Genomic DNA, 26,322 nt, shown 5'->3' with positions numbered 1-26,322 from the left:
GTCCAAGCTTCAAGCGGGGCTCAGGTCAGAGTCCTGCCGTCAGCAAAGGATTCTATTTGGAAGTGAACCCAGCATTTTGGAAGATTATCAGGGATAAGGAAAGAAACATGAAGGGCTTTTAGGTTGGCCACAGTTAGAGAAAATTCAAAGACATGAAGTTCCATGAAGTTACAGTCTGGAGGCATTTAATCTCCCTGCTGTCAGTTTCCGAGGTAACCGTCTAGCTCACACATCCTCTTCTGAGTTTTACACACATTGTCCACTTAATCCATACAATCCTCCTAATGAGTATGGTTTCTGATCACTATTTCAAAGACAAACAATAGGAGACTCTGAGAAAGAAGCAACTGGCTTAAAATCATAGAGGAAAAAAGTGCCACAGTCCTGCAGCAGACTTCACTTTCCCTAAGATTCTAGATTCTTAGGATGTTAAGGCCACAAGCCCTGCCCTGTGAATGGTGACCCCATGGAAGGTGAGAGCAGGGTTCTTGGTTAGGGCTGGTCTTTGCACATTTCCTGCCAGAGTAGTGTGACACCTCCTAGGATGCAAGGCTCATGCTCCCTAGGGCATCTGGGTTCTGGAGCCAGGTCACCATGGCTGAGCCAGGTCACAGGCTGGCCACCAAACTGTCACTTCAAGCTCAAATTTGTCCTTACACTTTTTGAAGACAACCCTACAAACCTTCTTCCTTTGCCCCAATTGAGTTTGAGCTGGATTCATTTTAAAATTTGGAAGCTCTATGCTTAGAGGATGTTATTATAATTATACTTGGAAAAAGCTCTGGGAGGGTTATTTCAATTACTTGTTTATAAGTAAAAAACTGCCCAAAGAAGCTATCTGACTTGTTAAAGACTGCAAGGTTAGGCAATAGCAAAGCTGAGATGAGAGCCTGAACTTTCTTTTGGATTTGAGTCGGTGAAATACCAGTTGAGCACCTCCTGTATACTCACGATCTTGCCAGAAGCAAGGGAGAAGGAGAAGTTGCAAGTTCCTGATTGAGAGAGACCACATCTCGGTCTTCTCTGGTTCCCCAGGCCAAGTGGTATGGTTGGTGCCAAATAAGCACTTAAGAAATATCTGCTAAATAAATCAAGCGACTGAACTTCTGGATGCTCATACTCTTGTTTCCTCTTGTGAACCTACCTGAGGTCTCACTTCATCCAAGAATGCCTCAGCTTTCCCATCATCATTATCCCTCTATTCAACTACACCCTCCATGAGACTGCATATGCGTCCAGAGTAGAGACCTTGACCCTGCTCTTGCCTCTTGTGCTGTGTGCATTGCAGAGCTGGACAGGGGCTGGGGACTTGGCAGTGGCTGAGGAATCACGGCCACACATCATCTCTGGGACTGAGCCTCAGTAAGGCTAGCATACCCTTGGCCCATACCAGTATGCCTGGGTCCTCCTTTGGAACCCTGAGCCACCTGGGTCCACATGGGTTCTACACCAGCCGGCTAGAAGCCGCCATTCCTCACCATCCAGCCTACCTGCATGGCCCCTGGCTGCTCTGTACACCTGCCTCACTGCCCCCATCTGGGTGGTGGGCCACAGTGAGGGCACTTTTTCCATAACCCCAACCACCCTAACATCTAGATCAAGGTTTTTCATGTGGTAGGGATGCAATAAGCTTCTGCTAAACACAGAAAATATTTTAGCCACACGTGTTTGGCTTGTTTTCAGCCAAGGTTTGCTGGCCTTTGAAAGTAAATGCTTTGAAGACCATATTTTTCAAAGAGCTCCTACGCAAACCCAGAATTAATAAGCATCTAAATTACAAATCTCACCATGTAGAACAAATTGGATTTCTTTTCATTAATAGCAAGGAAGCAGAAAACAGGCCCAATCCCAAGGGAGCCAAATGAACACAGTTATTCACCATTTCCTCTCGCATTCTTTTTTTTTTTCATCTATAAACCCATCTTTATTCAATTATGTAGCTCATAAATATGGCCCCTGTATGTCAGCACAGCTAACAAGTGGTCTCCAATGTCATGGGCCTTCTGACTGCTCACCGAGCCTTGCAATAACAGAGTCATGGCTCTGGTTCTGGGACTTTTTTTTTTTTTTTTCCCCAGAAAACAACAACAACAACAACAAAAACTGGCAATACTCATCTAAGCCTCAAAAGATCACAATGTTTCAAATATTAAGATGTTGGGCTCAGTGACTTTTTAATAAAAAAAAATGTTAATGCTGTTCTATAACAGTAAACAATCCATGTCACTAATGGAAAACAGAGGCCAATCCACACAGAAGAGTCTTCTATATTATTATGCCTTCTTAAAAAGACATGTACTTTAAGAACAGACTTGACACTTTTGCAGAAATCTGAGCACCAAGTTGCAAGGACTCTTCTCCAAAACAATTACTGTAGGAGTTTGAGGAAATTCCACTGCTGTGCTGGGTCTATTCTACTATTTTACATTTCCCATTTGCCCTGCTGGATGAGGAGTGGGGATGGGGAGCTGTTACCTGATGGACTCAGAGCTTCCAGGAAAGGCACCAGGTCCCCTGCCTACACAGCAGAAGCCCAAAGCCTAGCAAATTAGCCAATTATAAATCCTTGAGCTCCTTGTTCCCAAAACAGAAATTCTCAAAGTACAGTCCAGGGACCCTTGCCATTCTTGGTGACCCTTTCGGAGGAGAGCCCATGAGCTCGAACCTATTTTCATAATTTCACGAAGACGTTTTTGTCTTTTCTACTTTTATTAGCTCACGAATGTACAGCTTTCCAAACTGCACAGAGCTACACCAGCTGTAATGCTGTCAAGAGATCAAGTGAAAAAAGTAGCAGTGAGAATCTGCTGTCTTCTATTAAGTCAGCTATTAAAGAGATGTGCTGTAATGTGAAGCAATACCACTCTTCTTGTTGGACTGACTTTGTTTTGGACGATATAGTTACTTTTCAGAAAAATGTTATGTTGACATGTAATAGGTTGATTATTTCTGAATTAGTAAGTATTTCTAAAACATGTCAGTTTTAATTTGAATAAGCATTGATACACATAGCCTACATGAATAAGTTCTTTGTGGTCCTAATTTTTAGGAATGTAAAGAGGTCCAGGAGGAAAGGGCATGAGTACTCTGTCCGAGCATGCTCCTCAGCTCTTCATGGCCTTTCTGGCTCCTGCTCATCCTTCAGTTGCATCTCCAACACACCTCTAGAAATCTGCTTCAGAGCCCCAGGCCCCAAGCAAACTCTGGGTGCCTCTATGATCACACGGATTACCCAGTATTGCATTCATAGGTTTCCTTGTCTGTACTTCCCAACGTTGACTGTCTGGTGCAGAGCTGGGAGGTTTTTAGTCCTGCATTCTGGATGCCAAAGAGAAGGCTTGGTACCTAGGAAGAATTTACTGTGGGTACTGTAAGCTGTAAGGCTTTGCATGTGCTGAAGGAAGGAAGGAAGACAAGAAGGAAGGGACACAGACGAGCGAGCAGGGTCTTGTGGGGGCTTGGGTCGGAAGGACATTAATCAGCATCACAGACCCAGTCTGGCCTATAAACTCTCAACCACAATCATCATTCACAGAGGGCCTAATTTTGGTCCAGCTCTGCGTGCGGATTTCTGATACATGATACATAAAGCTATCTTGAGGTATTTGTTAAAACTTTGTATTTGGGGACCATACCCCAGGATAGTTATACAGCAAATCCTATAAAGCTGGTGAGGGGTACAGGGGTGGAGGGGAAGCTGATATATGGGCAATAGCTCCAAGTGAGGAAGCCAAGCCATAGTCTTCCGAGCAACAAGAGGAAACCCTTCCAGGTTGTTTACAATCTGGAAGTAGCTCTCCTCCCTCCAAAGGTGAGGCTGTACCCAAAACCAAATTCCCATGTGGCATTCTCCCAGCCACAGATAGAAATGTTGTTATCACGGGAAAGGAGAAAGAAAACTTTCACTGAGAGCTCCTGCAGGCTAGTTGGTGTAATGTAACTCACACCAAGTCCTGCAACTGCATGTGCGTGCGTGCAGCCAAATCAGGGGAAATTCGCTGGGGGGATAGAGCACCACCATGGGCCACAGAGCCAGATATCCCTGCAAATCACTTTTCCACCCTGTACAGGCAGTACTCTTCATGACGCAGCAGAGAGGGATGTCAGACAGCTTGGGGCACACCTGAAGATCAGTGGCTGACACCAAGACACAGTCAGAGAAGATAAAGAAGGGGATCCAGACAGGATGGGGACTGACAAACACTTCCTTGCTCCTGCCTGAGGGTTTCATCCCTTCCCTGTTGAGCAAGGACTGCAGGGATGAATTCTCTCTGTGAGTTTGTGTGCATCTGCAAACACATAGTGTATGCATGGTATGACTGAAACAGTGCCTTAGTAAACGGAACAGAATTTATTACGTAATGTTTCATTCTAAACTAACCTTTCAAACAACTCTTATGATCAAGGACTCCTGTAGGTTTGGTTAGGAAGAGGGGTGGGAAGCAGAGGGGCCCACGTAATCATGCAAGGAAAGATCTGAGGAGCAAGTGGACATCCAGGGGCTCAGTCTCTTCCTATAATGCGGCTGCCAGGACAGAGTCTGTTCCCACTCAGCTGGGCCACATACAACAATTACTGAAAACCATGCCCTGGAGTAATTTGGGAGGACTTCTTCGGGAGGGAGCACTCAACTCTGGGCTGTTAGGAACCAGTAGTATCAGGCTGAGTGGAGGGGCATCTCAGCCTATGGAGAGTCCAGGTGATAGTGAGGAGCTGAAGCCAAGGAGAAGGGGATAAGTTTGAGGGCTAGCCTTGTATTTGGCGCTCACTGTGTGCCCACCACCTAGTGAGGCACTATTCAGAGTCTCTTTATTGTAAGGGGCTGCAGATATTTCTGCTCAGCTCATGTCCAGACCTCGGGTCCTACATTCCAGACTTTGCTCAGGCCTGAAGCACCTTCCCTGTCTCCTCAAATCCCTCTCTCACCCTCTTAGCTCAGTTCCAATGCTCCTGCTGAATGCATGCTGCCCAGGTGGGTTTCTGTCCTCCTGCCTCTTCACTCCAATGGCAGCTTATCTGCATTTCCTTTATTCCCCCTTTGCTTTTATTCTAGTTTCTTGTGTGTTCATCACTACTCCCACCCACAGTGGACAATGAACTTTTTGAAAAACTACATTGCTCTCTGCCTGTCCAGTAAAGATTTTATGGACGAATGAATGAACTGCCGAATGAGTTTCCTTGTGTGATCTCTGGGTTTTGTCTTTCCCATCTATGGAACCTGGCCATTGACTGTGGCCTCCCCAGTGTGCGTAGATGGGCCCCCAGCCAGGGCTTAATTGCTCAGTACTTCCTGCTCCTTCTGCAGTCTGTTCGTGGGACAAACCCTCCTCACCCCACCAGACATACCAGAAGCAGCTGCTCCCCGCTGACCTCTTTGCAGCCCCTCAGTGTCCTCAGCATTTTATATCACAGTACTGCAGCTATGTGTCTCTATGCTAGTCTCTTTCTCTAGACTGTGAGCTCCTTAAAGGTTCATAGGCCGGAGTAAATTATAGTTATTGTTATCATTACTATTGTTACTAGCTTCCATTTAATAGATGCTATATTCCAGGTACTGTTTTAAAGACTTTCCAGAGATTATTTCCTTATATATTTAGAGCAGTCCAATGGGCTATTACCTATATTTTACAGATGAACTATATTGTGTCCATTTTACAGATGAGAAAACTGAGGCTTAACAGGGATGTGAAATGACTTGCTCAAGGTCAGTAGCATGTATGCAGCACGGCCAGAAACTGTGTGCAGGCTTGTCTAAGGGAAAGCTAGACTATTAAAATGACTATTCTTTATACCATCCCACCTCTTAGCATGAGGCCTAGCATATGGTAGATGCTTAGTAAATTGTCAATAATGAATGAATGAATGAATGGATAATTATTAGATTGAGCCATCATTATGGAACTCAACAGTCCTACCTATTAGCCCATGTGGTCAGAAAGAGATGACTCAGGGAGAGTCACAGAGCTTTTCTGAGCGCCAGTTTCATTATCTATTCACCAGAGAGAATAGTATATGTTGGTACAAGCAAACTATGGCTCCAGGCCAAACCCGGCCCTATGCCCAATTTTGTATAGCCTACAAGCTAAGAATGGTTTCCATATTTTTAAATGTAAGATGTAAAAAGGAAACTAACCTTCTAAGAAAACGGTTGTTTGACTTTGCCCATTGGCCAGCAAAGTCAAAGTGAAATATATATGATCTGGCCCTCTCCTGAAAAAGTTTGCTGAGCCCACATTATGTAGTAATTACTTCGTAAGTTTATTGTGAGAATCCAGTGAAGGTTGTCTGGGGAGATCTTCTGAAAAAGAAGATGTAGTAACAAAGGCATTCATATGAATAATAACTATTGATATTTATTATGAGCGGATGTCAGAGGTGGCTGTGTTTCCCAGAGCCCTCTGCATGTGTTTAGAAACAGTGGGCATGAGGTCCTACCTCTTTCAGCCCTCACAGAGGCCATATGATTTCTGGGCAGGATCAATTCTCACAGCCAAAGCAGAGATCACTTCAAGGACTGAGGCTGGCTGACTAAATGCCAAACTGGCCAAAATACTTGGCAAACAAACAAATCAGATTGAGTCCAAATGTTTCCTAATTAGTCAAAATATTAGTAAGAAGTTAATTACTTTAAGTAATGCCCAGAGAGCTTCCTGCAGAGGAGTAGCTGGAAGGTCTGCATCTCACCTGAAGGAAATTGGGCATACCCAAGAGATGACTCCTGAAATTCAGCTTTATCTGTCCATACATCTGTCCATCTGGCAGAGGGGCAGAGGCTGCTTGCAGTGCTGGCCTGGACACTCCTGCTGGCTCTGTCTCAGCTTGCTCCCCATTCTCTACTAACCTCAGGTTCTAAATTTGAGAATGAACTCACATCACACCTTTTCTTTCTACCTAACAGGGTGGTTATGAGGAACTAATAGAAAAATGGATGTGATAGTATAGCCTTTGCTAGGATTAGAAATAATAAAGCACAGCCCTCACAGGAGACATGGTCCATGCCAGAAACCTTAAAGAAAATACTGGTAGATTTCACTTTATTAATTCAATATCCAACTAATATTTATTAAGCTTCTATTATGTGTCAGGCATGATAAAAATTAAAAATTTCCATAGGGAGAACAAACTTAAATGTCAAACAAAATTTTAAAATGTCTGTTGTATATGACAAAGAAATGGTAAGGGAAGAGCATCCTAATTAAAGGAAAAAAGGGTGTGAATCCATAAAAAATATAACAAGTGGACTGTAAACATCTGAAAAGATGCTTGCCCTTACTAGTAATCAAAGAAATGCAAAGTGAGATGACAGTGGGATGTCATGGTCCACTACAGCAAGGGGTAAAGTGCCTGATGTGGACAGAGGTGTGAGGAGATGGGGAGAACGTCAATTAGTTCAAACTTCTCGGAGAGCAACTTGCCAGAATGGATCAGCATCTTAAATCCGTACACACTCCATCTTCTAACTGGATGGTTTTTAGGGAACTGACACAGTGATTCTAAAAATCCTAAAGATCATCTTCAAGAATAAATATGTGAAGACTGCCAGGGTCTTCATAACAGAAGATCCTTCTAGATCCTAAGACAGATGAAAGGAGGAAGCTGTGAGTTGAAGGCACAAGAAAAGACAAATGAATCAGGACATCATCGTGGAGAACTCATAAATAAATTCAGGTATTAGAGCTGCAATGGAAATCAGAGTGGGGGGCAGCACTGGGATGACTATGTAACAGAAAATTTGGGGCAGTTGTATCACTCTTCAGGGAAAAAATATAACTAGAGATTTACATCACTTTTTATTTTTTAAAGATTTTATTTATTTATTCATTAGAGACAGAGAGAGAGAGAGAGAGAGAGAGGCAGAGACGCAGGCAGAGGAAGAAGCAGGCTCCATGCAGGGAGCCCGTTGTGGGACTTGATCCCTGGGCTCTAGGATCACGCTCTGGGCTGAAGGCAGGCACTAAACTGCTGAGTCACCCAGGGATCCCCTTACATCGTTTTTTAAACCAAAATATGTTTTGGATAGACTAAGGATTGATTGATTGATTGATTGAAGATTTTATTTATTTATTCATGAGAGACACACAGAGAGAGAGAGAGAGGCAGAGACACAGGCAGAGAGAGAAGCAGGCTCCATGCAGGAAGCCTGATGTGGCACTTGATCCTGGGTCTCCAGGATCACACCCTGGGCCAAAGGCGGACACTCAACCGCTGAGCCACCCAGGCATCCCTAGACCAAGGATTTATATGTAAATAATGCAAGCATGTTAATGTTGAACAAAAAGGTGAGATCCTTTTATAATTTTTAATAAGCCTTTCTGGAAAGGAAAAACTATGATAAAGAAGGTTGAAAGATAAAGTCAAAACCTAGGGGAAATATTTTAACTTATGCGATGATGAAAGGCTAAAATCCCTAACATCCAAACTGACTTCAGAGTCATGAGGAAAAGTTCAGTACCAACCCCCCAATGGAAACAAGCAGGCAATTACAGAAGAAGTATAAATAGTCCATCAACATATGAAAGTATGATCATGGGATCATCCTTGCTTAGAATAAAATGTATATAAAGAAAAACAGGGTATCGTTGTTTCCTAGAAACTTGGCAAAACAATGTGCATCAAACTAAATATAGCTACAAAATTTTTGAATGAAGAGAAGGAAGGAGAGAGAAAATGAATGCTCCCTGAGGGCAGGGGTTGATACACTCAGGCATCATAGTGGGGGAGGAAAATTAGTCCTCAGCCTCATGGAGTCCCTGCCTTCTTATTGGCTAACAATGAACGTGACACTAGCTACCTGTAAGCAGGATTGCTATTTGAAGTACATGATCATACAAAGTCCTCTATAATTTTTTTAATATTTTTTTTCTTTATTTATTTATGATAGTCACACACACAGAGAGAGAGGTAGAGACACAGGCAGAGGGAGAAGCAGGCTCCATGCACCGGGAGCCCGATGTGAGATTTGATCCCGAGTCTCCAGGATCGCGCCCTGGGCCAAAGGCAGGCGCCACACCGCTGCGCCACCCAGGGATCCCTTAAAGATTTTATTTATCTATTCATGAGAGACACACAGAGAGAGGCAGAGACATAGGCAGAGAGAGAAGCAGGCTCCCCGTGGGGAGCCCAGTGGGGGACTCGATCCCAGGACCCCAGGATCGTGCCCTGAGCTAAAGGCAGACACTCAACCACTGAGCCACCCAGGTGTCCCAGTCCTCTATAATCTACACAGCACACTCACAGCCATGATCTCCCAGCAAAGCTGTGAGGGGTATATTGTTATTCCCACCCTCATCTGGCAAATGATAGAATTGAGCCTGAGAGAGGTTAAGTTGCTTGTCTGATGTCACTTGACTAATAAAGGATGGAATGTGGGTTTACAACATCCAAGTCTTTTAACTCTGAGTCCTGCATGACTCTCTTCTCTGTGTAGCGGCTGGTCTAATAGGCATCCAGCAATGCTGGGGTGGAGAGAGATAACTGCTGCAGCTTGTGGGTGGGGGTATCAATGGATTCATTCTTCAACAAAGACTTGCTAAGGAGTTCGTGCTTGGCCAGCTCGAGACGCAGCTGTGTTCAAGGTGGATAATGGCCTCGTGTGTCAGGGGGCTTGATTTTAGTGGGGCAGTTAGAAGAGAAACAAGCATCAATGGCACAGCTAACCGGGTGCATCAGAGAAGGCCTCATTGAGGAGGAGATATTTGGGCTACGATATTCACAGGGTCCCGCTTATACCAGCCGTGGGAAGAATGGAACAACTCCATCCCAGAGAGGGAGCAGCACGTGCAAAGGTGTGGCCTGTTGGAGAAACAGAGAGAAGCCACACAGTGTGTGTGTCCTGGAGCAAAGGAGGAAGAGCAGTGAGAGTAGAATGTGGGTGGTAGGCCTCAGCCAGGCCACGGGGCTTGGCAGGACAGGGGATGAGGAGTTGTTTTTTATCTTCAGGACATAGGGAATTCTTTGTATTGAATTAAGGGAGAAAGAAGGATCTAGAATTTGCTTTAAAAAGATCCTCCGGCTTTGAATGGAGAATGCACTGAGGAGGGGCAAGAGCTGGAGCAGGGAGACCAGTCAGGAGGCTCCTAAGGTCCTCCAGGTGGGAGACCATGTGGCTGTGGAGGCGAGAAGGGCACGCTGAACTAGGATATGTTTTAAAGTTTGGGCTGCACTAGTAGGGCTGGTCTTGTGGTGCGGATGGGCAGGGACGAGTCAAGGGCAGGGATGGAGGTCGTTTTTGATGGAGAGAACCAAAGGGCAGTCATTTGAGGTGGGAGGAGGGGACGGAGCTCTGCTTTTGACATTGCGTTCCAGGGGCATGTGAGACAGTGGAGCAGAGATGCCCAGTAGACCAGGCAATACGCCGGCGTGCAGTTCACAAGAGGCCCAGCCTGGAGAGGGTGGAAAGGGTACAAACAGCAAATATAAGATCCCCAATATCTGGCTAGCTGGTGGAAGCTCAGTCCTTTTGCTGCTCCCCTCCCCACCTCTGAAGATCCAAGTATTACCAGCCCCCACCAAGTCCCAACCTCGGGCTGACCACAGTCCTTAACTCATGAGAGGGCCTCAGTATAAGAATGTATGATGAATTCACATTGCAAACCAAGCTAAAAAAGATTCATAAAATGAGGTTTCCAAGACAATTCCAGAGCCCATCATTATCTTAAACACGCAAAAAGATAATGAAAATCATTTCTGATGCCTGTTAGCAAAATTAGAGCACTAAAGGGACTTTTGATCTTTATTTCTCCACTTTTTACATAAAGTCTGGTTTCAAAAGCCTGAAAAATGCCTGTTCAGCATCTAGCAGACTGGTCAAAGAGGCTTCAGAGACTATTTTTACATGCCTCGCAAGCCCTGTTTCTAACCTGAAAACACAGTTTTGCCTGATTCAATATGAAAATTTGTCATCATTAGCATAGATGAGGATCCTGATAAAATCTTATGTTTTGGGCTTTTAAATCTTGTCTGATGTGTAAGAAACTTGTATACGAGATTATTGACACGGTTATATTTTTAGTCCATGATCAAGTCGACAGGCATGTGATTTTAGAAGGGCAACAATTGCTAAACCTTGTCCTCATACAGGCATATATTTTAGTGCATTCATTCATTCATTCAACAAATGTGAATTATGTCACCTATGATGTGACAGTCATTGTTTGTTAAAGAAGTAAAGATTTGCTTAAGCGTTTGGCCTTATTCTGAAGTCAGTGAAGATCCATGGAGGGGTCTGAAATAGGGCAGAGGTCCAGTTGTGCCACAGATGGAAGAGACCTATGGAATTAGGCTATGGCCCTTCGTACGGGCTATTCCTTCAGCTTAAGTTTTTGGCCAGTTGCAGAGATTAACTAGGTACCTAAAGAAAGACCTCAATTTCTAAAAATACAACTCACTGGATGCCAGCAAAATTAGAAACTGAACTCTGACCCAAGCTCTCTGGGTTTAAATCCCAGCACCTCCATTTCTTAACTGTGTGACCTTGGACAAGTCACTGAACTGCTTTGTGCCTGGTTCCCCCATCTATGCAATGGGTATGATACCACACTCACCTTCTGGAGAATAAAGGATTGAATGCAGGTAAAGCCTTTGGAACAATGCACATAGTAATAACCCATATTAGCTATTGGGGGTACTTTGCATTTGGTCCTGTGCACACAAAGGAGAATAACCATGGGTCTCTCTTCCCAGGGAGCAACCGGTAATGATCCCAGAGGATTTCAGTTTCATCAGGGCAATAATACAACAGCAGCAGCATGATTTAATGAGGAGAAACAGAGCATCGGGGTGTGGAAGGAGAGGTGTCTGGGGAGGCTGCTGCGACCAGTGGAGGCAGGTATAAAGGATGGATAGAAAGAATCCAGCTCATTCAGGGGGCTGTGGAGAATGCCAGCTCAGAAGCAGCTGAATTTTCCCAATTTATAGATTAATTCATTAGTGTCCACGCCTGGTTCACAGTTGTTTTTATATAAATCTCTTGGAAGGTGTTAATGGGACCTTCCACAGCATCAATGGTGGCATTGCAAACGATAATTAGTATCAGTGGTGTTGGTGGGAAGTAGGAGATGCTAACTGGAACATGGTGAGAAGAAGGAAAATCAAAACAATCAATCCGCATTCCTAAATCTAATATATAGGCCTCAGAAATTATGTCCTGCACTTGGGAGGCTGAATTCCACCAAAAAATTCAGGGAATCTAAGTGTCCCTAACCACTGTGATTTTTTTTTTTCCAGCTAGCACTGAAGAATGTTTCTAAAAATTCTAGGAAATGGTGTTCAGTGATTGCCATAGAATCTTTCTCAAAAGAGCTGGGTATCTGGGAAGGTCCCAGGGGTTTGGTGAGATCCTCACTCTTACCACGAGGGTCTTATGTAGAGAGGGGCGGAGCTGGGAGGATGACTTGGCTGTACACTTGGCATATGCACCAAAGCAGAGGGTTTTTTCCCCTTTATCTCTTCCTTTTGCCCTCCCTCCCTCCTTCTTTCTGCCTTTCTTCCCCTTTTCTTAAAACTTTCTCAAAACTTTTACTTCTATTTTTTGCTTTTCGGACATGTGTTAATGATTGCACATTCACACATTACAGTAGGTATATATCTGAAACATAAGTTGTCCACATACATCTCTGACCCTCTGGTTTCCTGTTCTGCTGATTGCTTTTCTTTTCTTTTCTTTTTAAAGATTTACTTACTTATTTATGATAGACAGAGAGAGAGAGAGAGAGAGAGAGAGAGAGGCAGAGACACAGGAGGAGGGAGAAGTAGGCTCCATGCCGGGAGCCCGATGTGGGATTCGATCCCGAAACTCCAGAATCACACCCTGGGCCAAAGGCAGGCGCTAAACCGCTGAGCCACCCAGGGATCCCGCTGATTGCTTTTCAAACTAAGGTTACACTTTGTCTATTGAGAAAAATATGTGATTAAAGATCACTTGGGTTGGGTTACAAATTTGAGCCAAAATCATCCTGATATTCATAATGTAGAACCCTCTCCTAATCCAAACCCATTCTGGAAGATAAGAGGGAGTCCTCTGAGATTTTGGAAGTGCTTTGTGGCTCATCAGTTTGTCCCTCTGTCTTCCAGAACCCTGGGACATACTCTCAGAAGGAGATTAAAGTTTGAGAGGCACAGATACAGTAAATGGCACAATGATCTGGAGATTGGACAGACCTGTGTTAGAATTCTGGCTCCGCCCATCACTTACAAGTGGTGTGACCCTGGGAAAGTCACTGGACATCTCTGAGCTTCAGTTCAGAGTTTAATGGGAATTTTTTTTTAAGATTTTATTTATTTATTCATGAGAGAGAATGAAAGAGAGAGAGAGAGAGAGAGAGAGAGAGGCAGAGACACAGACACAGGCAAAGGGAGAAGCAGGCTCCATGCAGGGAGCCTGACACGGGACTAGATCCCAGGACTCCAGGATCACACCCTGGGCCAATGGCAGGCGTTAAATCACTGAGCCACCCAGGGATCCCCGTAAAATGTGAATTTAATATCTACATCCTTGGCTGCTTGAGAGAATTACATGAATTGATATATAAAATATTGCCTTTTTCTTAATAAATTCTTTTTGTCAATTTCCACTAATGTTATGGCTTCTCTTTATAAGAAACCGCACACGTTGGAAGTGTGTATTTTGACCAGTGTTGACATATGTATATACTGTGAAACCACCACTACCATCAAGATCACAAGCATTTTCATCACCCCCCAAATTTCCTCAAAGCCCCTTTACAATCCACTTCTCCCTCTGCTCCCTTCTCCAGGCAACCACTGATCTACAATCTATCTTCAAAGATTAGTTTTAATTTTTCAGAATTGTATATAAACAGAATCACACAGGGTGTCTCTTTGGCCTATGTTCTTTCACTTAGCACAGTGATTTTGAGATGCATCCATGGTGTTGGTTATAAAATAATTTACTGCTTTGTATTGCTGAATACTACTTTATTACCTATACTTTTTAAGCTGGTAAGGCATGCCCTAACATATTGCACAACATCCTGGAGGTCAGGAAGCCAGAAAGATCTTGTCATCTCTCATTCTCAGAAACCTTTGCCTATATTATATTTTCTGATTCATGATGCCTACCCTTCAGCTGGGCTATGAGGCCCTTCCCTCATCTGCTGCTTGGACTGAGCCAATCTCTTTCCCCTCTGTTAAACAGCCTCATTCCTCATTCCAGCCAGGCTGGGCTTCCCTGTCACTAACATTTTCTAGGATCTCTTCAGCATCTGTGCCTTGGCTATTGCTGATCCATGGCTAGGCACACAGTCTCTTATCTTCTTGTGCCTAAAAAGCCAACCCAGCCAGATAGCCCAGTACCTGCCTTGCCTTCCTCAGACCCTGCTACTTCTTCAGCTGCCCTTCGGCCCCCTTCCCAGCATATATGTCTCATAAGTCAGCATGTACAACCAAGCAGGCCCCTCCTCCTTCCAGCAAACAATCCCGATTGGCAGCTCCACACCAGGCTCTGGGCTGAGAGTGGGAATAGGGAGAGAGGCAAGACATGATCCCTGCCCTCAGGGTGCTCACAGTCCAAGGCTGGGCAGGCAGGCAGCCAGGGGCACTGTCATGCCCATAGGCAGACAGAAACCAGAAGGAGAGAAAGAGGCCATGCCTATGTCTGCTTGTCTGCAATGGGGAATTGGGGATGTATCTTGTCAAACAACTATTTTCTCCCAATTTGTCAGGGACATCACAGGAGCAAAGAGCAAGCTTTATATACCACCTGTCAGCTAAACAGAGAAGATGATCAGTAAATAGTTATTCTTTATTTTTAAATTGATGTTCAACTTTTTATTTATTTTTTAATTTAAAGATTTTATTTATTTGAGAGAGAAAGAGAAAGAGAGAGAGAAATCACAAGTGTGGGGAGAGGCAGAGAGAAAGAGAGAGAGAAGCAGACTCCCTGCTGGGTAGGGAGCCCAATGTGGGGCTCAATCCCAGACCCTGGAATCATGCCCTGAGTAAGGCAGGTGCTTAACCACCTGAGCCACCCAGGTGTTCTGTTATTCATTTATTTTTTTAAATTTAAATTTTAGGTAGTTAACATACAGGGCAATATTGATTTCTAGAGTAGAATTCAGTGATTTATCACTTACATACAACACCCAGTGCTCATCATAACAAGTGCCCCTCCTTAATACCCATCACCCATCTAGCCCCCCCACCTCTCTCTACCAACCCTCAGTTTGTTCTCTATAGTTAAGAATCTCTTATGGCTTGTTTCCTTCTCCTCCTTTTTTCTTTTTCCCCTTTCTATATGCTCATCAGTTTTCTTTCTTAAATTTCACATATGAGTAAGATTATATAGTATTTGCCTTTCTCTGACTTATTTCACTTCGCGTAATGCACTGTAGCTTCATCTAGGTTGTTGCAAATGACGAGATTTCATTTTTTTGATGGCTGAGTAATATTCCATTATATATGTCTCCATTCATCTGTCAATGGATATTTGGGCTCTCTCTATAGTTTGGCTATTGTTGATAATGCTGCTATAAACATCAAGATGCATGAATCCCTTTGAATCTGTATTTTTCTATCCTTTGGGTAAATTCCTAGGGTTACAATTGCTGGACCATAGAGTAGTTCTATCTTCAACACTTTGAGGAACCTCCATACTGTTCTCCTGAGTGGCTGCACCAATTTGCATTTCCACCAATAGTGTAAGAGGGGGCCCCTTTCTCCACATCCTCACCAATATCCGTTGTTTCTCATGTTGTTAATTTTAGTCGCCCTGATAGATCAATGGAACAGCATGGAGAACTAAGAAATGGATCCAAAACTATACGGTCAACCAATCTTCGACAAAGCAGTAAAGAATATCCAATAGAAAAAAAAATCCAGTCTTTTTAACAAATGGTTTTGGGAAAATTGGACAGCCTCATGCAAACAGCCTCATGAAGCTGGACCACTTTCTTAAACCATACACAAAAATAAACTCAAAATGGATGAAAGACCTAAATGTGAGAAAGGAAACCAATAAAATCCTAGAGGAGAACATGGACAGACACCCATTTGGCCTCAGCCACAGCAACTTTTTACCAAACATGTCACCATAGGGAAGAGAAACAAAAGCAAAAATCAACTATTGGGATTTCGTCAAGAGAAAAACCTTCAGCACAGCGAAGAAAACAATCAACAAAACTAAAAGGCAGCCTACAGAAAGGGGGAAGATATTTGCAAATGACATATCTGATTATCCAAAATCTACAAAGAACTTATCAAACTCAACACCTGGAAAGCAAATACCCCAGTTAAGAAAAGGGAAGAAGACCTGAATAGATACTTTTCCAAAAAAAAAGTAAATCTTTAATTGATTTGTAAAGCAGAAATGGTCCAAAGAGTCTCCCCAGCTCTTCTTGAAAACATCACACCTAACAATGAAACCCACAGCCAGGTGGGAATCAAAGGCCTTGTCACAGCTTGCCCTATTGTTCATTCTTCAGGCCACCAGCATCATCTCTGTTAGAATCAGGACCTGGACATAGAGGCTGATTTCTTTATTGGGGCTGCAGTTCTGGATGCTGTTCAAAGATTGGGGATAAGATCAAGCCTCTTGCTTCAAGAGGCCAATTAGGCCCTTGCTGTTGGAGAAGCAGCTCACCTTAAAGGCCAACACTAAAATTTCTCAGGGGCTATACCACCACCATGATTCTCCACAAATACGCTGGGAGGCGAGAAGGACTTTGTCTAAACTGCCCATTTGGTGAAGTCCCTGAGGCACACAGATGGTGGTGGCAGTGCACTAAGACACCTCCAGATAGGGTGATTGAATTGACTTGTTTCCCCTTGTTCCAGGACTGTTCTGGTACCAATATTTGAAAGTCTCATGTTTCAGGGCATCCTCTCCCCGAAGTCCTGAGCAAGCTGGGATGGTTGGTCACCTGAGCTCCATGTGCATCCTCTGGGCAACGTTTTACATGATCCCAAGGACTCTGGAAATGTGATCATCTGACCAGCAGCACAGGCATCACAAACCCTAGGGGTGGGCATCAGCAATCTGTGTCTTAAGCTGTCTAGGAGCGCCCAGTGCCCATTCAGCTTTGAGAACCACATCTGTTGCAAAGAGCCTCACACACAAGTATCTCGCCAGCTCCTGCCTCTGTTACACCGCCAAGAGCTCCTACTTTGCACCTGTAGCTAAGCGGATGCAGCAGTGGTAGGGCAAGTGGGGCTGGTGCTCGTAGAAACTGCCTCCTCCCAATAGGCTAATGGGAATGTGGGGAGTAGCATTCCCTGAAGTGACAGCAGACAGAGCTAGTGGGTAAAGGATATTTTTTCCACCCCTTTGGCCTGCAATTTGAAAACACAGTCTATAGATAGTCCATAATAAAAAAATTACTTAAAATGGAATAAATGAAAAATTCAGTCCCCCCATCTCATGAGTCACATTTCAATCACCTGCATGTGGCAAGTGGATGCAGTACTGGAAAACACGGCGAGCATTCTCAGCACCACAGAAAGCCCCAAGAGACAGTTCCTACTCTATAGGACTCCTCACAGGGTGACCAACTGGAGAATGTTGCTTTGCATCAGCTTTTCTTCCCTCCCTCTTTATACCCTGGCCCCATGCCCCAGGCTTGTTCCCTGGAATCATTTAAGCCTTCGTCTCAGGCTCAGCTTTCTTGGGGCAGGGGTTGGGGGGGAGGCAGGACAGCATGGGGCGTTGCCAGCACAGAGCCCATCCTGACACCAGCCCTGTCACTGGTCCCAGCTCTGACCATCCCCCAGTCCCTGGTGTTAGGCTGAGCAGGCCAAGCATGCAGAGGCTCTGCCTCCAGCCCAGCAAACACATGCGGTTGACACAGGGAGTCTTTACCTTGAGAAATGTAACCTGAAGATGATGGGAAAAGGAAGCCTTCAGAATGAACAGTTTTGGACAGAGGTTTGCATTGACTTTGAGAAAAGATTTGTGCTGCTTGAGCTTTTCTTTCCACAGAAAATAGGCCCCCACGGCAGGGCACATCCAGAGTGGCTCTTGAGCTACGAAACCCACAGTGGCAGCACACAGGCTTGATTTGAGAACTTGATTCCCACAATCCTCTGCAGTGTGTGAATAATGCTATTTTCTTTGAAAAAAAATCACTCTTTCATTTTCTTTAGGATTCCATCAATATTATATATGTGGAACAGCCCTACAATAGGCTGTTTTACCTTAAAGACTGATTAAGAGTGATGGTGTCTTGACATCTTTTCAATTCAGTTCAATCTGACAAGCATTTATTGAGTAATTATGGTGGGCCTAGTACGGTGCTTTTTAGCTTAGCAATAAATGTGAAGCCCAATTTGTTCTTTCATTTAAAAAATGTCATAGCATTTATATATATAAAATATATATAATTCTTCATTTGGACAAAAACCTACCTAGTTTTCATATATTTTTTACTGCATCTTTGAAGGTAAGGCTTGATTTCAATAATAAATATTTCACTGCTTTCTCTTAAAAAAAAAAAGGAGATATTCTTTTTGGATGACAATTTTATTTGATCAATAATTGCATCAATTCCTGCCAAAAGCACATACTAGCTGCCCAAGGTGAAATTTACCAGCTTCCAATTCTTAATTAGCCTATATCTCCTTTACAGTTGGCGCTTCTAACAGAGAACTGGAGCAAAGTAACTCACCGAAGAAAGGCAAGTCATGCAGAAAATGCCAATATCAATTTTCTAAACAAGTCATAACTTAAATGCCACCCACCTGCTCTCAGCCCTAAGCTTTAAAGGGAGAAACAATCAAAGAAACTGATTGGGAGGGAACATTATCAATTAATGAGACAAGTTAAAAGGAAAAAGAATGCGTACGTAAATTGGAAAAACAAATTTCAACTGAGGCTTGTTATTTTCAGTCTGAGGAGGAACGACTGTTCTCTTTGGACTCCTCTGTCTTTGCTTCTGAGTGGTCCAGGGCCAAGAGGAGACAGAGTGGTGGCTGGGAGGGGGATGGGTCCTGATGCCAGACAGAGGAGGCCCAGGGGGCAAGTCTGGCTCTGTCGCCATCTGGGGGACTGGTGCCCATCTCCTAATCCCTCTTGAGGTCCTTATTCCTCCTCAAAAAAAATGAGGGTAATGCAGTCAGCCCCACAGACCCAACAGGCTCACTGGAGATGGTGATGCTTTATTTTTTTTTTAATATTTTATTTATTTATTCATGGAAGACACAGAGAGAGAGGCAGAGACACAGGCAGAGGGAGAAGCAGGCTCCATGCAGGGAGCCCGATGTGGGACTCGATCCCGGGTCTCCAGGATCACGCCCTGGGCCAAAGGCGGCGCTAAACCGCTGAGCCACCCGGGCTGCCCAATGCTTTGTTTTTAAACCTGGGTAGTAGGAAAACAATGTTTTGCTGTATTAGCCTTTAGAACCTTCTGTGTTATGAAATCCACCTGTCGATCCATCTATCTATCCACCTATCTATTCATCCATTCGCACCCCCTCCCCCAGTCACCCACCCTCTTACTTACCTATTCTCTTACCTAAAGAACAAAGCAGTAAACCTCTGGTTGCAGTAGGAAAATAGGAGGTCTGAACACCATGACAATCCAAAAATTATTCCTCATCCCCAGCTCTGCTGTACGTCTCTGTATGTCATTTCGGGAGTAGATGACAGCACAGTTTTAGGGGAGAAGGCCATTTTGAGAAATGATTATCACTTTCCCTCTGGAAACAGAAGCTCAGAGACTCTTTTGCAATGGAACATTCCCTTGTTCAGCCTTGCCAGGATGGGTTGCAAATGATAAAAGTTGGCATGCCCGAAATTCTAAAGTAACACCCGCACAGTAAGACAGTGTCAACCAGAAAATTGTGAGTCTCTTTTGAGCTCATACCTAGTTGCAAAATTCGGTTCCTCTGACCACCAGCTTCAGGAACTTTGGCAAATGACCACACCACTCTATAAGGTGGCTTCCTCGGTGTGTGCCAGATAATAATACCCCTCCAAGCAGAGAGAGATCACACATGGGGGAAGGGAATAAGAGAGAGGAAAGAATCTTGGGGCCAAAAAAAAAAAAAAAGTGACAGATAAGTTTCATTGGTCTATAAAGTATTCTGAAAAATGGAACTTGTAACCATTTTATACTTGGGAGATATCACAGGAGGCTGCAATTTCCAGCTTCTTGGAGAACAGGAAGTCCAGACTCACCTGGCCTTCATCCCCATGTGCCTCAGTAGGCTGCAGTTCTGTGGGCACCGCACGCTGTCCAGCCCACCCCAGCCTCTCCAGGCCACCTGTCTGCACCTGTAGTGCCCAAGGGTGACGCTGCTATTTGTGACGTCTGAAGGAATATGCGTGGAGGACCTAGTTCAGCGGCATATCCTCACCGTCCTTTGGCAACCAGGATATGTAGTGTCTGGCTGGTGTGCTTAGTGTCTGAAAGAATCCCACTGCTGAGCTTTATTTCTCTGGGGTGGGTGCGGCCAATTGCCCGCCCCCTCCAAGAAGCACCTCTGTCCCCACGCCTTTTTTCTTTGGATCAACAGCCAATCTGATGCAGCAGCCTGTGCCAGGAGGGTCAATGGTTGAGAGAGATGGGCAGTAGCCCCAAGGCTGGCTTTCACTGGGTTTGTGTCTGCTTTCCTACTTATGGTTTCCAGGCTCATCTCTCGCTGTCTCTTTGATAGTGTCTTTTCTAATCTCGATCAGAGGGCTCTCTCTAGGATTCACCACCTCCACCCTCCATCTGAAAATTTGCCACTGCTAATCAGCTGTGAGTTGAGAAATCAGGCTACCAAGCTTTTTAAATCAAAGACATTTGTTCCATAAAATCTCAGTGAGTGGCCTATGAATGGGGCCTGAGAGCATCTCTCAGAGTAAATTAATGAGGTGGCTATGGCTAGGAATGTTCCAAGCACCCCCCCGCCCCCCAACCCCTCCATGTTTCTGGATTAAGAGATGTGGGCAAAATAATGGGATTACACAACCCTGTACCACGATCTACTTGAAGTGAGAAGCTACCAACATAAATTTTCTCAGGCACCAATGCTCCTGAGGCTGATGTTATTTTGTTTTGTTTTGTTTTGTTTTGTTTTGTTTGTTTCATTTCTGAAAGTTTCTCAAAGTCCATGAGCTCACAGAAGGCAGGAACACTCCTTCCTTGTAGCTGCCCCTGTGCCTTTGACATTACTGGCAATAAATATTTGTTAAAATAAAAATAATTTGTTCATATTATATTCCAGTACTCAAGGCACCTATATGCATTTATTTAAGAACTCACTCAAAAGCATTTTACAGAGTTCCTACCCTCTACGAAGTGTTCTTTGAATGACATTTTAAATATTTAATGATGCCACCCACCCCTTGTGAGGCTATCAGCCATATACATGGATGTACATGGTCTCACACTCCCGCTTTGACCTTGAGCCTTGAAAGGAGCTTTAGGGAAATTAAACCACAGCCACTGTGCTCTCCATGGTGTGGGGGACAGACATTGCTGGTCGATTATGTCAATCATGTCGCTCTTTTTACTGAACCTTGATCCTAACTCAAAATCCTTCTCAGTCCTGGGAAGGCTCTACCAATTAAACAGAAATGGCTTTTGGATGAATGTGAGTTATTTACCATCCCAGATCAAGCTGAGTATACCAAACTCTCATTGTACAAAGAAGGGGGTTGGGGCAACCCGGGTGGCTCAGCGGTTTAGCACTGACTTTGGTCCAGGGCCTGATCCTGAAGACCTGGGATCGAGTCCCACGTCAGGCTCCCTACATGGAGCCTGCTTCTCCCTCTGCCTGTGTGTCTGCCTCTCTCTCTCTCTCTCTTGCTCATGAATACATAAATAAAATCCTAAAAAAAAAAAAAGAAGGTTGTCCCTAGATATGTTGGGTCATTCGTACCAATTCTGAAGTTTCTTGTTTGTTTTTTAAGATTTTATTTATTTATTCATAAGAGACAAAGAGGAGAGAGGCTGAGACACAGGCAGAGGGAGAAGCAGGCTCCCTATGGGGAGCCTGATGCAGGACTCGATCCCAGGACCCTGGGATCATGACCTGGGCCAAAGCCAGAAACCCAACCACTGAGCCACCCAGACATCCCCCAATTCTCAAGTTTCCTTGCAGCAGGCCTGGCCCTTCTGCCCCAGTGTGCCTCCCCTACAAGCCCCAGTGTCGTTGCATGCAAAGTGTGTAGGAAGCTGGCCTGCCCCCCGCCCTGCCCCATATGTGGCATTGCACCCTGGAAGATGCTCCAGTTCAATATCCAAAACAACTGACCAGAAATGCAAGTGTCTACTGAGCTGTCTCTGAATCTATGGGAGGCGAGTTCATTCATTATGCACAGCAAAACATCCTGCCCATCTTCTCTCTCTTTCTCAGCCCCTCAAAGACATGCACTTGCTTCTCAGTTACTGCCCTCACTCTTCTAGTTCAAAAATTCCCCTCAAACCAGCCCTCTTTGCCTCATGCCATCCTCTCTCCACATAGCTCCAGTCTACTCTCGTCCACCAGCAATTTTATGCTTTTTTCAATGCAAATAAATCCAGCCTGACGTTCTTCCCCTCAATTTCCCTGCTTATCTATTGCCATGATTCTGCATATCGAGGACACAGGATCTAACATGACAGAGCCGGCATCCACAGGTGGGGCTGTGAGAATAACACCTGTGAGCCCCAGGGGCTGCTCCCACTATTTCACTTTATGATTCAGGCCCCAACTATCCAAGAATCTAGAAAATGGCTTAACATAATCCAATTTAGAGTCCTCCGTCTTGAATACTAAGTAGATGGAGGAGGTCAGGAAGGGCCATCTCAGACCATCCTGACCACGCCTGCCACCTTATTCAGCGGACCGCAGCCAGGCTGGTGAGGCTGGGTGTGCGGCAGGGCAGGCCTCGGACCTGCCAGCTGGCCCATGCAGGGGATGTCACCTAGCTCTGGCAGGGAGAGCCCAGGCTGCTTGTTTAAGATTCAGGTTAAGTCTTCCTCTGAGAGCACCACTGTCATGGCCAACAAAGAGTTATTACTTGTCTACATGTATTGTTTATTTCCTCCTTCAATAAAGCCTCACAGAACACAGATATTCCTTCATTTCCATTTCTATTAATTGCAGTGTCTTTGAGGTGAATAATAAGAGTGTGCAATCAATAGTAATGATGGAACCACTGAGCACAAATAATATCTCCTCCACCGTCTCTCCCCCAGCATCTATCTACTTTATTAAGTGGCAAAGTATATTATTTTTTTTAAAGAAAGTACACCAGTAGGAGAAACAAATCTACAAATAATTATTTAAAAAATTAATCGGTGGTATAATTCAATTATGCGGCATGCAAAGCAGAAAAGTTCTCTTAATTACAACAGAATTGAATAGAACATTATTCCCCCTTAACCTTGTTATTTTTCAAGGTGAGCAATTATAATCTAGACTCTAGGATGCCTTACAATAGTCTCTCTTTGCAGTATCTGCAGAACTATTCATAAGGAATCTGTCTTGGCATCGATGCAACTGGAGATGGCTGGAGGAAAAACAGATAACTAGAGGCCACGTGTGAAAGGCAAGGAGCATGGACTTGGAGGCTGGATGTGCCTCATGGAGGAAACAAAGCCGGTGACCTGGAGGGAAGCAACTTGACTCCTCAGACCTACAACTTACCTCATCATCCCTGCCTAGCAGAATTCCAGGAACAATGAAACGGTTTCACAGAAACAGAGACCTGAGATCCCAGCTACTGGTAGCTGAGCTTACCAATGCTTCTACCCGTATTCCCTTGTCCCACATCTGAGTTCGCCTGCACTCCAAGCACTGCTCTTTGTGTGCTGACAGCTTCTTACCTCAAGGGCCTGCAGCTCCTGGCTTTCCTGCCTGAAGACTTTCTCCTGGGCTCTAGTCACTTGCCAAGCTGCTTAAGAGGGGCAGCCCAGAAGTGCCCATCCCCAGAGGCAACACTCACCCAATGAGGGACTTGTGTCTCTAAAACTCCAACTTTGGTGAACAGTCTACATGATACCAGTGGCCAATATCCTAGTCTGCAAAGGGCTGAGGGGATTCCAGGTATGCAGGACTTTCAGGGCTAATGCTTGTCAGTCTGGGTAGATTAGGATGGTTGATGATCCTAATTACAGCTCAGAAGGTCCCCAGTGGGATCGAGCCCAGATGCCCACAGAAGTAACCTGTGTATTACTGTATTATTTGTTGTTTTTTCCTCCTTTCCCTGTCTCATGTTCTCTGCTCTTGTCCTTGAGCTTTCTGGGGCCACTCCTACACCAGAGTCCTTGTGTCAGAGGTAACCCAGACTGAAAGAGCTCTTGGCTGCATGGTGGTTCCCTCCCTCTGCCCTTGCTCTTGCCTCCACTCTAGACCCTTTGTCACAATGGCCCAGAGTGTAGGCTGAGAGTGAGGAGGAGCATGGTAGTAAAACCACACAGGAAAGACTGCCTCCTGGAAGTCAGGAGACTCACAGGGACTTACTTCATCGTGGGCAAGCTGGGGGAACAATGCGTCCTCTGTTTCTGGTGAATGGTTAAGGTGCTGTCAGCTGGCTCATTCTCCAGACACTGAGCTAGTTTCCATCTTGTGGAAGTCAACAATATGAGTTTGCTCTTTTTGAGTTAGAGACTACATCACGTAGGGTTGTCACACAAAGGAAACTTCACTTGCAGCAAACAAAGAGATCACAGGAGGGGCCCCTGGGTAGTTCAGTGGGTTAAGTGACTGCCTTTGGCTCAAGCCATGGTCCTGGGGTCCTGGGATTGAGCCTGGTATCAGGCTCCTTCTCTGTCTCCCTCTACCTACCGCTCTCCCTGCTTCTGCTTTCTGTTAAATAAATAAATAAAATCTTTTTTTAAAAAAGGGAAAAAAAAGATCACAGAGAATAACTTCCAAAGCCACATCTCCCCAAGCAAGGGTGAGTGGGTTCTTTTTATTTAGGGTTAGGATTAATGTTCAGATAGGGGAGCTTTGTCAGCATACACAGAGGCGGACATAAGGTCATGCATGCGCCTTAAGGAAGCGTGCCCTTACCTACATTGTATTTTGTGTAAATGAGGTTTGTGTTCTTCCTTTGGTGCAGGTGCTAACATTCTAATGAAGCAGAGGTAACTGTGGGGCAACAGAGAGGGGCTGTGGGCATGCTTCCAGAGCGAGTGTCCAGTGGATGGGATCTGGGGAAAGGAATGGAGAGCCCTACTGCTGAAAGGGCATGGGGAGTTTTTACCACTGACTTACTGTCTCTGAAAGGGGTATGGCTGTTTCCAGGCCTGGTAGAGAGTGTTAGTTTTTACATTCCCTTTGTCCCCTTAAAATCCTTAACTAGTAAGGACTTCTTTGCATTTCTTTGTAATTCTGACACCTCCCAGGAAGTTCTGCAAGAAGGGGGCCTGGGTAGCTAGAGCTGGTAGGGTACAGATCACTAGCTGGAGACCTAAAGTGACTTCTCTTGTGTTCCAAAGCCATGTGCCATCTTTCCTTTTTTCTGGGGACCATCTTTCCTTTTTTCTGGGGACCTTTTTCTTTCTGCTTACACTTGGGACATTCCCCACTGTTCCCATACCCATGGAGCTACTTTGGGTGGGAGAGGAAAGGGGTATTCTTTGTTTTCTGGGAGGAATATGGAAGGCAAGTCTCCAGTGCGTACCTAGGTTCTCTAGCCAATGCACGTTTGAGCCCAGGCAGCAAGGCCTCCTTGTCTCTGATCCCCAGACCCTCAGGGCTGGCCACTGCATCTGTATCTTTGCTCTTGTGCCACTCTGATTCCATCCTCCTTGGCCTCTCCAAATCCTGCGTTACCCAGTGTGAGACCTAGGAAGCTCTCTTTGAATGTTCATAGCCCACACCAACCTCGACCTCTCCATGGTTTCTGTCCCACATCGGTTGAACTCACTGTGGCTCATGGTTCTGCTGCTTCCCCCAAGTAATTTCAACCATTGAACATCCTCTGAGGTTTTGTGAGCTGCTCCAGGTCTGCCTCCTTTTGGAATTAATCCAAACCCTCAAAGAGCCTACAAAGCACTTTCCTACAGTTAAGTAGTTAGGTGTAAAATTTTGAAGCCCTCTTCAGTGCTTTGACACCCATACCATGAGTCAACAGAGAGGGCAAGTCACTTTGACAGACTGATTTGGTGGGCTTTCTGAAGAGACCCTGGCTGGGAGTGAGGAGAGGAAACCAAAAGCAAACACCCATTAGGAACTCGAGGCCTCAGGGCTCTGACAAGTCAGTTCACTGATTTTCTCACAACAGTTTATATAGATTTTTCCTCTGGACTTTAATATTATTAACCCTACTCATATGTGACATAGAAAAAAAATTATGAATTTTGGGGTCATGCTAAGGCCACATATACCTATGAGGCTTTAATTTCCTATCCATAACACTGTGGTGAGGATTAACTGAATTACCACAAGGGA

At 44.7% G+C, this 26,322-nt stretch overlaps 1 protein-coding gene across 2 annotated transcripts in view; it reads right to left on the bottom strand.

Annotated features, from left to right (window-relative positions):
* CLSTN2 (calsyntenin 2) overlaps positions 1-26,322 on the bottom strand; it is a 623,447-nt gene that overhangs the window by 258,356 nt on the left and 338,769 nt on the right. The window lies entirely within an intron of this gene.

The sequence above is a fragment of the Canis lupus genome, chromosome 23, assembly GCF_003254725.2.
Source record: "Canis lupus dingo isolate Sandy chromosome 23, ASM325472v2, whole genome shotgun sequence".
Lineage (NCBI taxonomy): Eukaryota > Metazoa > Chordata > Mammalia > Carnivora > Canidae > Canis > Canis lupus.
Note: the sequence above shows the minus strand (reverse complement) of the source record. Positions and strands in the feature narration are given on the sequence as shown.